The sequence below is a fragment of the Bos taurus genome, chromosome 2 (genome assembly GCF_002263795.3).
Source record: "Bos taurus isolate L1 Dominette 01449 registration number 42190680 breed Hereford chromosome 2, ARS-UCD2.0, whole genome shotgun sequence".
NCBI lineage: Eukaryota > Metazoa > Chordata > Mammalia > Artiodactyla > Bovidae > Bos > Bos taurus.
The window spans coordinates 31552582-31567763 of NC_037329.1; the positions used below are offsets into that span (position 1 = coordinate 31552582).

Sequence of the window (15182 nt, forward strand, 5' to 3'; positions counted from 1 at the left end):
TATGCCTATTTTAAGTAGCTTTTATATACAAGCAAATACATCATCTGTAAACCTTAAAGTCCTGGTTCATTAAGGCCCAGCTGGAAGTTCTTGTTTGATGCATGTATTAGGAAAGGAAATATTTATTTGTGAACACAGCTTTTTTTCTTTTTGTTAACAGCAACACAATCTATGTTACTTTCATGGATTTCTAACTACATATAGTCAGGTCTTGACCTGACTCTCAGATTCTCAGGGGGGTCTGCCTGATACATATATACTCTATTATAAAAAGTCTTTATATATAAAATACTACAGTTACTATCATATACTTAGATGTTCAAGGCACTGTTCTAGGTGTACCTTTTTCCCAAACATTCTATTACTTCTGTTTAATCCCAAATTTTCCTGGAACATGCTATTTTGTAGAAATCCACTTGCAAACAACTTTTCATGTCTGTAATGTCTGTACATTCTTTGCTTTATTCAGGTGAGTTATATTTGAAGTTTTAAGTAACTGTGATTGAACATAAGACCATATATTTTGTTGCTTGGAGTTGACAATTGTTTTAAGTAACTTTGAGAGCAAATTTATTTTGAGGTGTTTGAGAAACTCAGTTTTCTTGTGTCTAGTTGAAGGATTTTGTTTCCACCTTAGAAAGTTAGTAAATTCAATGCTCAAGAAATTAACCCTTCTCAACTAATAAACTTTTTGTATTTGCTTAATCTTAGAGATATTTTAAGTATACTTTTAAATTGTAATTTATAAACTGTCATATGTGTCTTTAGAAAGTAGCAACTGGATTAGATAGAAATGAACTTAAAAAAATGCTGAAACTCAGTAGTTACTTGGAAAGTCATTTATTAAGCTGTCTTATTATTTCTATAAGGCTCTCTCGTCAAATGGCTGTGGTATAAAATCTCATCTTACGCATCAGGAGGATAGTTATATTTTTTCAAATTATAGAATCATTTACTACAGAGTTTTCCAGGGCAAATGCTTGGTGGTTGGGTTCAGTCTTTAAAAATGTGTGGGGGTGTATTAGTCAGGCAAGAGGAGCCCTGTTGAAAGATGCAAGGAATGTAAGGACTGTTGGTGAGTCTGAGCATGCGCAAGAAACCGAGATTGAAGCTGAGTGAGAGAAGCAGGGACCCCATGTCAGGGTCAAAGACTTCATTTTGTGACCATAACTAGTTTGTACTTCTTCACAGCAAGTCATTTAAAAGGTAGCACTTTCAGGATCATTTTATATTTTTAATTACCATAAAACTGTACTATAAGAGTATAAATTATTACACTCTTGAGTGGTTACCAAAGTCTGTCTTTTCCTTTCTACAGAAATACATCTTAGCCCCTGCTCACAAACTTTCCAGATGACTTCATCCAATCTATTACAGTGAACCTCCTTTGTGTTTGGAGCCTGAAGAGGTCTACATTGTCTTTCTAAAAGTCAGCTTCTTAAAATTCTAGGCTGTACTACCAGTGACCTCACCAAAAACCCTTTCTTTTGATTCTCACTCTCTGTTCTGTGACCAGTTGATGCCCCCATGTTCAAGGCTATTTTTTTTTTTTTTAAAGTTTGTTGCCTTTGGAAATTTAGACATTTTTATATAATTTTCTAATTATTTTTTCCTTTGATCTGGACATCTGGTTAGTTCTTTGATGTATTGTTTGGCAGGATCTGGAATTATTTACTTTTCCCTAGAGAAGCTGAAAAATCATTTTAAAATATTTATTCATTACAAAAATTTCTTAACAGTGAAGCTGTGGTTCTCTGTGTGAGTATGTGTATGAGTGTATGGACATGCACACATGCATGTTCATGAGTTCATGCCTTCCAAGGCATCTTACCACATATTTCCTTAACTTCTTCGCCATATTCAATGAGATAGATCTCCCTTTGGTCTTATTTTTTCTCTCTTCCATGGCCCTAATTCTCTTCTTATAGCTCAGCTCTCTCCTTTTTTTTTTTTTGCCACAAGTTCTTCATGATCTTAGTCTGTGTCTACTCTTTCAGAGAAAACATCTATTCTTTGTTGAGTTTTCAGCTGTAGTGTTTGGAATAATGTCCCCCTCAAAAGAAGTCCAAGCTGAAGATCTAGAGATGCGAAAGTCCTGGACTTAAGTTGGGCCCAATCCAGTGACTGGTGTTACAACAGCAAGAGGGGAATGTTGTTTAGTTTTTCAGTCATGTCCAACTCTTTGCGGCCCCCTGGACTGTAGCCTACCAGATACCTCTGTCCATAGGATTTTCCAGGCAAGAATACTGGAGTGGGATTCTGTTTCCTTCTCCAGGGGATTGTTCCAACCCAGAACGGAACCCACATCTCCAGCATTGGCAGGCAGATTCTTTACCACTGAGCCACCAGGGGAGACTCAGGCACAGAGACACAAAGGAGAGGTCATGTGATGACAGATGGAGATTGCAGTGGCACTGCCACAAGCCAGAGAATACCAGGAGCCTAGAGGAGGCAAGCAAGGACTCTTCCCCAGACTTCCGAGGGATATGGTCCTGCTGACACCTTGATCTCAGACTGCTAGCTTCCAGAACTGCAGCAGAATAAATTTTTGTTGGTTGAAGCTGCCCAGTCATGGTCATTTGTTCCGGCAGTCTAGGAAACGAATACATCAGCTTTGTATTCCAGTCTCAATATCGTTCCACTTGAAGTTTGAACTCATGGTTGCTTATTGACTCCTCACTGCCTGGTTGGTGTTTAGTTGCTAAATCATGTCCAGCTCTTTGAGACCCCATGAATTGCAGCATACCAGGCTTCCCTGTCCTTCACTATCTCCTGAATTTACTCAAACTCATGTCTGTTGAGTCAATAATGGCATCCAACCATCTCATCTGTCACCCCTTTCTCCTTTTGCCCTCAATCTTTCTCAGCATCAGGGCCTTTTCCAAGGAGTCAGCTGTTTGTATCAGGTGGCCAAAGTATTGAGCTTCAACATCAGTCCTTCCAATGAATATTCAGGGTTGATTTCCTTTAGAATTGACTGGTTTGATCTCCTTGCTGTCCACGGGACTCTCAAGAGTCCTCTCCAGCACTACAGTTCTAAAGCATCAATTCTTCAGCATTCAGCCTTCTTTATGGTCCAACTCTCACATCCATACATGACTGTTGGAAAAACCATAGGTTTGACTATACAGACCTTTGTCAGCAAAGTGATGTCTCTGCTTTTTAATATGCTGTCTAGGTTTGCCATAGCTTTTCTTCCAAGCAGCAAGCTTCTGTTAATTTCATGACTGCAGTCACTGCAGTGATTTTGGAGCCCAAGAAACTAAAATCTGTCACTGTTTCCAGTTTTTCCCCATTTATTTGCCATGAAATGATGAGACAGGATGCTATGATTTTCATTTTTTTAGTGTTGAGATTTAAGCCAGCTTTTTCACTCTCCTGTCACCTTCATCAAGAGGCTCTTTAGTTCCTCTTCACTTTCTGCCGTTAAAGTGGTATCATCTGCATATCTGAGACTATTGGTATTTCTCCAGGCAGTATTGATTCCAGCTTGTGCCTCATCCAGCCCAGTATTTCACATGATGTATTCTGCATGTAAGTTAAATAAGCAGCGTGACAATATACAGCCTTTATATACTCCTCTCCCAGCTTTGAACCAGTCTGTTGTTCCATGTCCAGTTCTAACTGTTGCTTCTTGTCCTTTATTCAGGTTTCTCAGGCGACAGGTAAGGTGGTCTGATATTCCTGTCTCTTTAAGAATTTTCCAGTTTGTTGTGATCTGCACCATCAAAATGGCTTTAGTGCAGTCAATGAGGCAGATGTTTTTTGGAATTCCCTTGCTTTTTCTGTGATCCAGCAGATGTTGGCAATTTGATCTCTGGTTCCTAAATCCAGCTGGTACATCTGGAAGATCCTCAGTTCATGTACTGCTGAAGCCTAGCTTGAAGGATTTTGAGCGTACTCTTGCTAGCATGTGAAGTGAATGCAGTTGTGCAGTAATTTGAACATTCTTTGGGATTGGAATGAAAACTGACCTTTTCCAGTCCTGTGGCTACTGATGCATTTTCCAAATTTGCTGACATATTGTGTGCAGCACTTTAGCAGCAGCATCTTTTAGGATTAAGAGCTCAACTGGAATTCCATCACCTCTACTAGCTTTGTTTGTAGTCATGCTCCCTAAGGCCCACTTGACTTCACACTCCAGGATTCTGACTCTAGGTGAGTGACCACAGCGTTGTGGTTATCTGGGTCATTAAAACCTTTTTTGCACAGTTCTTTTGAGTATTCTTGCTACTCTTCTTAATCTCTTCTGCTTCCACTAGATCCTTGCTGTTTCTGTCCTTTATTGTGCCCAACTTTGTATGAAATTTTTCCTTGGTATCCCCAGTTTTCTTAAAGAGATCTCTAGTCCTTCCCATTCTATTGTTTTCCTCTATTCCTTTGCATTGTTTGCTTATGAAGGCATTCTTATCTCTTCTTGCTATTCTCTAGAACTCTGCATTCAGCTGGGTATCTCTTTTTCTTTCTCCTTTGCTTTTTATTTCTCTTCTTTTCTCAGCTATTTGTAAGGCCTCCTTAGACAACCATTTTGCCTCCTTGCATTTCTTTTTCTTGGGGATGGTTTTGGTCATCACCTTCTATACAATGTTAGGGACCTCCATCCATAATTCTTCAGGCACTTTGTCTACCAGATCGAGTTCCTTGAATCTGTTCGTCATCTCCACTTATAAGAGATTTGATTTAGGTCATACCTGAGTGGCCTAGTGGTTTTCCCTACTTTATTCAGTTTGAGCCTGAATTTTGCAATAAGGAGCTGATGATCTGAGCCACAGTCTGCTCCTGGTCTTGTTTTTGCTGACTGTTTAGAGCTTCTTGATCTTTGGCTGCAAAGAATATAATCAATCTGATTTGGGCATTGATCATCTGGAGATCAATGTGTGTAAAATCAATCTCACTTATTTCTCCTAGTTTGAAAAGGTCAAGATGATCTTTGATGTTCTTTCTTTTTCTTTCCACATCCACTTAGTGACTAACCATTCAATTTCTCCTCACAGTGTCTCCTTGTCCCTTTCTTCTACTCCCTCTGCTAAAGCCATGCCTCAGGGAATCCAGGGGCAGGAATGTAAGGAGAAGGTCAGTACTTAGCTTGTTTTGCCCCTTCTCATCTTCACAATATGAAGGATGTGGCAAGCTGCCACATTTATGTTTTATAATAGTCACTTGTCAGTTCAGAAACTTTGGATAGATGGCTGTTATTTTCCAGGCATTTAAGGCCCTCTACACAGTTTGTTGGGTGTGAAAGGCTCAACACACATCTTCCCTCCTCTCTCCCCTTTCTCTCTTTCTTTCTAGTTATTTTGAGGTATAATTGACAAATAAAATTGTAAACTATTTAAATACATTGTGGCAATTTGAAATACATTGTGAAAGAATTCCCACTATCTATTTAACATGTCCATCACTTCACATATTATCGTTCTTTTTTTTATATGAACATTTAAGTTCTGTCTTAGCAGATTTCCACTATATAATACAGTGTTGTCAACTGTAGTCACTATGTTTCAGTTAGATCCTCAAATCTTATTCATCTTTTAGTTGAAAGTTTGTCCTCTTTTATCAATTTCTGTCTATTCCCCCATTCCCCCAGCCCCAGGTAACCTCTTCTACTCTGAGTTCGATTTTTAGATTCTACATGTAAATGAAACCATGCAATATTTGGCAGTCTTTGGCTTATTTTGTTTACTGTAATGCCCTGAAGGTCCATCTATGTTGTTACAAATGGCAGGATTTCCTTCTTTCTCATGGCTGAATAATATTCCTGTGTGCGTGCATATGTATGTGTATGTATTATATATATATATATATGTATTATATGTGTATTATATATGTATTATATATATACATATGTATACATTATATATATAGATATATGTATATATATAATACACATACATATATATAATACATACACATATTTAACATATCACATCTTCTTTGTCCATTTATCCATACATGGACCCTTAGGGTGTTTCTATGTCTTGGCTATTGTGACATGGGAGTGTAGGTATCTCTTTAATATCCTATTTTTGTTTCCTTTGAATACATATCCAGAAGTGCAATTGCTGGATCATATGGTAGTTTCTATTTTTAATTATTTTACTAACCTCCAAACTGTTTTCCATAGTGACTGCACCAATTTATGTTCCTACCCAGAGTGCACAAGGATTCTCTTTTCTTGACATTCTTGTTAGCACACATCTCTTACAGTCTTGATAATGGCCATTCTAACAAGTATGACATGGCATCTTACTGTAATTTTGATTAGCACTTCCCTGATGATTAATGATGTTAAATACCATTTCTAATACTGACTGACCATCTGTAAATCTTTGTAAACATATTCAGTTCCTCTGCCCATTTTTTAAAATTGCATTTGTTAGGCTATCAAGTTGTATGAGTTCTTTATATATTTTGGATATTAGCCCCTTACCAGATACATGATTTGCAAATATTCCCTTTCTGCAGGTTGCCTTTTCATTTTGTTGGTGGTTTCTGTTGCTGTACAAAAGCACAAGTTTTTTTTTTTTAATGTTAATTCCTCATCATTTTCAGTATGCTTCTAACTCTAATCAGAAGATTTGACATCACTTGTGCAAAAACCATGTTTCCTATGCTTTTAGAATAGAGTAATTCCTGCAGCTTCATCTTTATTCCTCCTCGCTCATTCAAATTATACCTTTCCTTTACCTGCTTCATGGAGAATTTTTTAAAGATTCCAACATGGGATAATCTTACTTTCTCTGAATTTGTCTCTCTTGTGTTTTTATGTTTCATTTTAATTTATGTATAAGTTTAGGTAGTATATTCCTATGATATATATTTCTAAAGATGAAAAGGAAAATATAGTGAAAATTCTCCATTCCAACCTTGCTGCCAGCCAAATTCTTGTGCCTAAAGGCAACCAATAACAGTCTTGTGTATTCTTCCAGCCTGACTATATGTATATATATTCAAGTCAATATTCAACCTACATTATTTAATTTCTCAGCCAGTCATATGCTACATGTATTATGTTATACCTCACTTTTTGGTACTGAATGATATATTTTGGATATCCTTATCAATACATAAAGGGCTTCCCTTTTTAAGATTGCATAATATTCTATTGATGGATATAACATGTTATGGGATAGACACCCCATCCTCTAAAGATAAACATTATTTTATTGTTTAAAGATTATAACATTGTTAAATTCTCCCTTTTTAAATTCCCAACCAGAGGATACGATTTATGTTCCCCAGAGAAATTCTGTAACACAGTAGGTGTTCAAGAGAATTGATAAGTAAACTTTTAACTACAGTTTCACACAATCAGGTATGGGATATACAATGAAAATGTCAAATAAAATTCTAGTATTTCATGGGTTCAGTTCAGTTCAGTTGCTCAGTCATGTCCGACTCTTTGTGACCCCATGAATCGCAGCACGCCAGGCTTCCTGTTCATCACCAACTCCCGGGGATCACCCAGACTCACGTCCATCGAGTCAGTGATGCCATCCAGCCATCTCATCCTCTGCCGTCCCCTTCTCCTCCTGCCCCCAATCCCTCCCAGCATCAGAGTCTTTTCCAATGAGTCAACTCTTCGCATGAGGTGGCCAAAGTACTGGAGTTTCAGCTTCAGCATCAGTCCTTCCAAAGAAATCCCAGGGCTGATCTCCTTCAGAATGGACTGGTTGGATCTCCTTGCAGTCCAAGGGACTCTCAAGAGTCTTTTCCAACACCACAGTTCAAAAGCATCAATTGTTCGGCGCTCAGCTTTCTTCACAGTCCAACACTCACATCCATACATGACCACTGGAAAACCATAGCCCTGACTAGGTGGACTTTGTTGGCAAAGTAATGTCTCTGCTTTTGAATATGCTATCTAGGTTGGTCATAACTTTCCTTCCAAGGAGTGAGCGCCTTTTAATTTCATGGCTGCAGTCACCATCCACAGTGATTTTGGAGCCCAGAAAAATAAAGTCTGACACTGTTTCCACTGTTTCCCCATCTATTTCCCATGAAGTGATGGGACCAGATGCCATGATCTTCGTTTTCTGAATGTTGAGCTTTAAGCCAACTTTTTCACTCTCCACTTTCACTTTCATCAAGAGGCTTTTGAGTTCCTCTTCACTTTCTGCCATAAGGGTGGTGTCATCTGCATATCTGAGGTGATTGATATTTCTCCCAGCAATCTTGATTCCAGCTTGTGCTTCTTCCAGTCCAGCATTTCTCATGATGTACTCTGCATAGAAGTTAAATAAGCAGGGTAACAATATACAGCCTTGACATACTCCTTTTCCTATTTGGAACCAGTCTGTTGTTCCATGTCCAGTTCTAACTGTTGCTTCCTGACCTGCATACAGGTTTCTCGAGAGGCAGGTCAGGTGGTCTGGTATTCCCATCTCTTTCAGAATTTTCCACAGTTTATTGTGATCCACACAGTCAAAGGCTTTGGCATAGTCAATAAAGCAGAAATAGATGTTTTTCTGGAACTCTCTTGCTTTTTCCATGATCCAGCGGATGTTGGCAATTTGATCTCTGGTTCCTCTGCCTTTTCTAAAACCAGCTTGAACATCAGGAAGTTCACGGTTCACATATTGCTGAAGCCTGGCTTGGAGAATTTTGAGCATTACTTTACTAGCGTGTGAGATGAGTGCAATTGTGCGGTAGTTTGAGCATTTTTTGGCATTGCCTTTCTTTGGGATCGGAATGAAAACTGACCTTTTCCAGTCCTGTGGCCACTGCTGAGTTTTCCAAATTTGCTGGCATATTGAGTGCAGCACTTTCACAGCATCATCTTTCAGGATTTGAAATAGCTCCACTGGAATTCCATCACCTCCACTAGCTTTGTTCATAGTGATGCTTTCTAAGGCCCGCTGGACTTCACATTCCAGGATATCTGGCTCTAGGTCAGTGATCACTCATCATGATTATCTGGGTCATGAAGATCTTTTTTGTACAGTTCTTCTGTGTATTCTTGCCATTTCATGGGTAGATCTGGTAAATTTTAAGAAGTACTTGGATAACTTAAACATTGCTTACATTTACTTTTTAATAGTAATTGGCTGAAATAATTCTTGGCCATATTTTTCCTAAGCTTTTACAAAGAAGCCAGAATTTTGGCAAAGTTGTGTAAAAGTTTATGGACCAACAACTAAAATGTAGTGTGCATTACCTAATGTATATAAATGAAATTCACTCTTGAATTGAAATTTTTTTTATAGCATCAGATGAAAATATTCAAGAAATTCAGCAAAGCATATAGTCATAATCACTGTAGACATTTTATATCTTTTAACAATTTAGTTTTGAATTTGAAATTTTAAAAAGGCACTATTTTTACTGCTTAAAAGCCTAAAAGTAATACCAAACTGGGAAAAACTACTGGAAAAAAATAAACAACAAAATAATTTCCATGTTGGTGAAAATTTTGGATACATCTTTGTCCTATGATTTTTATTGTTTAGGTTGTAAAATAAACCACAAGGGTGCGCTGTTTAACAGAACTATAGCATTCTGATTTTTCCAGTTTTTCCCCCCAAAGCATCCTTTGAATAAAGCAGAAAGAAAATACTGTAAATAGTTACATTATATTAGAAATAGCAAATGCTTATCTCTTGTGGGTGAACTACCAGGAAACTGAGCTAGAGAGAGAAATAACAGTAATGTGTGAGAAAGTTATTTATAGTTAGCACAGTTTTATTCATTTTGAGTTTTTTAATGTTCTTTAGTAATCACTGATAATTCTATTTGCCTTAGGCTTAGAGATAAGTCAGTCTGTAGCTTGGAAAAAATGTTGCTAGCCACATCTATTTTATACTTTTTGGCAGTCTGTATTTAATAATTTGCCTCATTCCTCTAAGGCATTTCTCAGCACTGGCAAATTAAGGTATTTGGATAGTGATTTTGGGGCATCAACTGAAAATATTCACATAAAAGGCTGTTGATTTTCTGAGCTAATTTTGGCAACCAGTCGTGCAGTTTCCAAAGAGAACTCAATGATGATCCTAGTTAGTAAAATAATTTATCCTGACCTTTTGGGGGAACATTTCTGCATCTCTAATTCTTTCTATCCATCTACAGCATATATTTAAAAAGACTACATAGTTTACTGTCACTTCTACAGTGTCATTTTCCTTGTAAAGGTGAAATACCTTGTTTTCTACGGAAATGTTCATTTGGAAGAGAAAACGATCCAATTAGAAATTTTCTGGCAGTTTTCCTTGGTTCTTTTAAAGCATTTTTTGAATATGATTCTGCCTGAAGATGTGAAATGCCATTTGTGCAACAACATATGTAAGAGCTGGCCCATGCTGTCATTTCATGGACTAGATCACATGTATCACTGCATAAAATGCATATAATTTTTTAAATAAGGTTGTCCTTGACTTCATACATGACAGAAGTCAGAAATGCAATGGTATTGGCTTAAAAGTGACTTAGAGTTCTGGGATTGAAACTAAGTTCAAAAATCCAGTTTTCTGACCCGTGTCTGCTGACCAAGTATCTGTGAAGAGCACATTTAATGAAATCAGTGGCCAAATGACGTCCTAGTATTATTGACAAGTTAACCTTTTATGCTTATTTTACATTTGAAGAAGTGAAAGGAGAGTTGGACAGAAGCTGTAGTAACCTTGACCCATAGAATCCAAAGAATCTTTCGGAGAATTCTTCATACATTTGGTGTGACTTTGCTCCTTGGATGTGTGTGTATACAACAGAAAACTGCTTTTCACTGCTAGTAGCATGACATCTCATTTTCTTTAGGATATTGACTTTTGGCTGGAAACACAACCAGGAATGCTTTTGACTGGGCATTTCATTTGGTCTCATTTTGCTTTCTGCTGCAGACAAACACTCAAATGTTGAGAAACTGAAATTCTTTGCCATATAGTCTTATGCAAGTGAAATATAATACCTAGAGTGTTAGTTTTTAACAGCTGATTTTTTTTTTAAATACTTGACATTTTTCATCTCTTACCCAATTTTGTCTTTTAATATTTATCATGCTTTACAAATAGATGAGAGATTGTGATACGTTTAGGAAATGTGCAAGCATATATTTGGACTTGCTTCACTTAATGAGTTTAATCTAGTCATTTTATGCAGTCATTAAGGTTGTTGTAATAGAGCATATATTTATAATTTTTCAGAAATATACCCCTTTTTAATTTTTTTCTCCATGTTATCTCATAACATTTGATTTTCACCTCCACTTTCCACTTATGATATAGAAAGTGGACCACACATATAATTCTCCAATTGCCTAGGAACAGTGGTTGCCATGGCATTTTCAGCTTGATATACAGTATACAGCTGTCTGTACTTCCAAAAATATGACTTGTTTCATTCAGTAGAGAAATATACCAGCACAATAAAATATTTAATATGCTTCCTCTTTGAAGGTTTCCCCAGATACAAGACATACTTTGCATTGTACTTTTCATCAATTCTTGAAAGGGTCATAATCACACAAGGGCAGAAATTATGACTAATGTTTATATAACATTTGCTAGTATTTCAGACAAGGCTCACTTTATTCATTTAATGCTCATGACATTCCTCTGAGCAATTACTTTTTAAGTTTCTGCCAGCTTTACCTCTGACCTAAATGCAAAGAACTAAGCACATTATAAAATTGCTAAATTTTAAAGAACAGTACTATTCAAAGAACAATAGGTCATTTGTGGAATTAGTGGGGCTTTCACTTCCTTATCTAGTTTGCCTCTCTAAAGTACATATTCTGAGTTAATAAAATATCATTGAGGGACTACCCTGGTGGTCCAGTGGTTACGACTCCACCTTCCAATGCAGGGGGCACAGGTTCAATCTTTGATCAAGGAACTAAGGTCTCACATGCTGCAGGGTACAGCCAAAACTTTTTTAAGTATCATAGAAAATAATTGGTGTTAGGGGTCTTCCTTTACAAGTTCTTATAGGACAAAGCTTTCTTAGCCTTTCTACCACTGTGGTATTTGGGACCACATGGTTCTAAAGACATGCCTTTCTCTGGTAACCAGCATATTAACAGAGGTCAGGGTGGAGAGAAGCTGGCCCCATTCCTGGAGCTTCAGTAATAAAAAGGTGGGGTCACTTGGATAATGCCGGCCATACAGTCTGAACTCTCTTCTGGGATGAACTGAGTTGGTCCTGCTTTGTTCCCTTGTTTGTTCCTTTACTCTGGTGGAGACCCTAATTCAGTTACCTGTATTCTCCTGCTGTGCCTCTAGACATCTCTGTGTCTTGATCACTATGACCACAGAGAACCATAGTTACCACTGTCCTGTTTTTAACTTGATCCTGATCTCTGCTTTCTCCTGGTTCATCTTGTCTTTTTTCATTCAAGATATACTACTTAGGCCCATATCTTCAGGGATTAAAAAATGTTATAAGTAAGGGATTACCACTAATAAGACTTGATTACATACTTTCTCAAAGTACTGGAAGATTGATAAAATGGAAGCAGATTGCCTGAGGGAGAGAAAAGTAAAACCCTTGCAAGAACAGGTGTAACACAGGTTGTAAAATTTGTGTTTTAGTTTTATTCTGATATGTGTGGAGAGGGCTGGAATTATTTTGTGGCAGAATAAACCCTAGCCTGGCTTGAGAGAGACTCTTGAATCTGCCAGAAGTCTCTTATATTCTTCGTTTGGGGGTCATTTTTCTCATTGTCGTCTTCATCATCTTCTACCTTGAAGGACAAGACATTGAATTTTGTGGCTTGGGTTTCTCCTCTGTAGAATAAGGTTTTGTAACAAAATTTCCAAGTCTTTTTCAACTCTAGCATTATGAAATTGTTTTTTGTTTAAGTTGTTGTCATTTAAAATCGGGCTTTAACAAATGAAAGCGCTCTGTTGTAGGGGTCTTGGGTTTGGTCAGTGTTACACTAGACAGTGATATCTAGTCTTGGTATTACTCATCCAAAGATTTTTGAACCCTGAAGAAGGAAAGCAAAATAAATAATGGGCTAAGTGAGATCTTTCTCCTTGAACTCTTGATTGTAACACAAAAAGCCAACACATGTGTTTTGGGCATCCCTTAAAAGAGGCTGAAGGTAATAAAATTTGAGGAAGGTATGTTCAGATTAATCAGTCTGTTAACCAGACAACACAGATGTTATTATCATTGACTAACAGTGAGTTTGCCACTGTTATGCCAGAAACTTGGAAAACTCAGCAGTGCCACAAGACTGGAAAAGGTCAGTTTTCATTCCAATCCCAAAGAAAGGCAATGCAAAAGAATGCTCAAACTACTGCACAATTGCACTCATATCACACGCTAGCAAAGTAATGCTCAAAATTCTCCAAGGGAGGCTTCAACAGTACATGAACTGAAAACTTCGAGATGTTCAAGCTGGATTTAGAAAAGGTAGAGGAACAAGAGATCAAATTGCCAACATCCGCTGGATCATCGAAAAAGCAAGAGAGTTCCAGAAAAACATCTATTTCTGCTTTATTGACTATGCCAAAGCCTTTGACTGTGTGGATCACAATAAACTGTGGAAAATTCTGAAAGAGATGGGAATACCAGACCACCTGACCTGCCTCTTAAGAAATCTGTATGCAGGTCAGGAAGCAACAGTTAGAACTGGACATGGAACAACAGACTGGTTCCAAATAGGGAAAGGAGAACGTCAAGGCTATATATTGTCACTCGGCTTATTCAATTTATATGTGGAGTATATCATGAGAAACGCTGGGCTGGAGGAAGCACAAGCTGGAATCAAGACTGCTGGGAGAAAAATCAGTAACCTCAGATATGCAGATGACACCACCCTTATGGCAGAAAGTAAAGAGGAACTCAAAAGCCTCTTGACGAAAGTGAAAGAAGAAAGTGAAAAAGTTGGTTTAAAGCTCAACATTCAGAAAACGAAGATCATGGCATCTGATTGCATCACTTCACTTCCCATCACTTCATGGCAAATAGATGGAGAAACAGTGAAAACAGTGACAGACTATCTTTTTGGGCTCCAAAATCACTGCAGATGGTGATTGCAACCATAAAATTAAAAGACGCTTGCTCTTTGGAAGAAAAGCTATGACCAAACTCGACAGCATATTAAAAAGCAGAGACATTGCTTTGCCAACAAAGGTCCATCTAATCAAAGCTATGGTTTTTCCAATAGTCATGTATGGATATGAGAGTTGGACTCTAAAGAAAGCTGAGTGCCAAAGAACTGATGCTTTTGAACTGTGGTGTAGGAGAAGACTCTTAAGAGTCCCTTGGACTGCAAGGAGATCAAACCAACCCATCCTAAAGGAAATTAGTCCTGAATATTCATTGGAAGGACTTATGCTGAAGCTGAAACTCCAATACTTTGGCCAGCTGATGTGAAGAACTGACTCATTTGAAAATACCCTGATGCTGGGAAAGAGTGAAGGTGGGAGGAGAAGGGGACGACAGAGGATGAGATGGTTGAATGGCATCACTGACTCAATGGTCATGAATTTGAGTAAACTCTGGGAGTTGGTGATGGACAGGGAGGCCTGTCATGCTGCAGTCCATGGGGTCACAAAGAGTCGGACAAGACTGAGCAACTGAACAGTGACTTTAAAACTAGATGATTCTAAGACAAATGCTTTGCTAGGCTTGGCCACTCAGAATTCTCTGAAGAGATTTAACTTGTTAGTAACTCTAAAAGTCACAAGTGAAAGGTGGTGGTAGTCATTTAGACATCTGTAAGTGGATCCAGCTCTAATCTCATTGCTACCTCTTGTAGAATTCATTTCAGGGGATTGATAGAAACACCATTAAAATTAGCAGAACAGATGCCTGCTTATATAGTGTGGATTTGAGAGCTCCAGGCCCTGAGACTGCTTCCCTATTTCTCCTTTCCCTAATTATAGTTGTGTGATACCTAGAATATCACCCCTATTGCTTATACTCCTTCACTGATATGACTTTTTAAAATCTAAGGTGACTAAAGCAAGCTTAGACTTTCAGTGCTATCAATGAAGGATCTTAAAACAGGATTACAGAGAGAATTAAAAAATAGAGTATATAAGTTCTAAATGTTTAGGAGTCTTGACAAAGTGCTGCCCAAGGGGGCAAAGGGTATAGAAAAAGCAGGATTCAAGGCAGCAAAGTAAACTTGCTGTAGACCCACCAAACGATAGCATACTGTGTGAAAAACCATCATAGACAAAGAAACTGGCATGTATGCCTTCATCCAGCACAAGTCAAAGCTGGTGTGCATTTGT

At 37.8% G+C, this 15182-nt stretch overlaps 1 protein-coding gene across 5 annotated transcripts in view; it reads left to right on the forward strand.

The window, feature by feature from the left end:
• Positions 1 to 15182, forward strand: part of COBLL1 (cordon-bleu WH2 repeat protein like 1) — a 167905-nt gene that overhangs the window by 122643 nt on the left and 30080 nt on the right. The window lies entirely within an intron of this gene.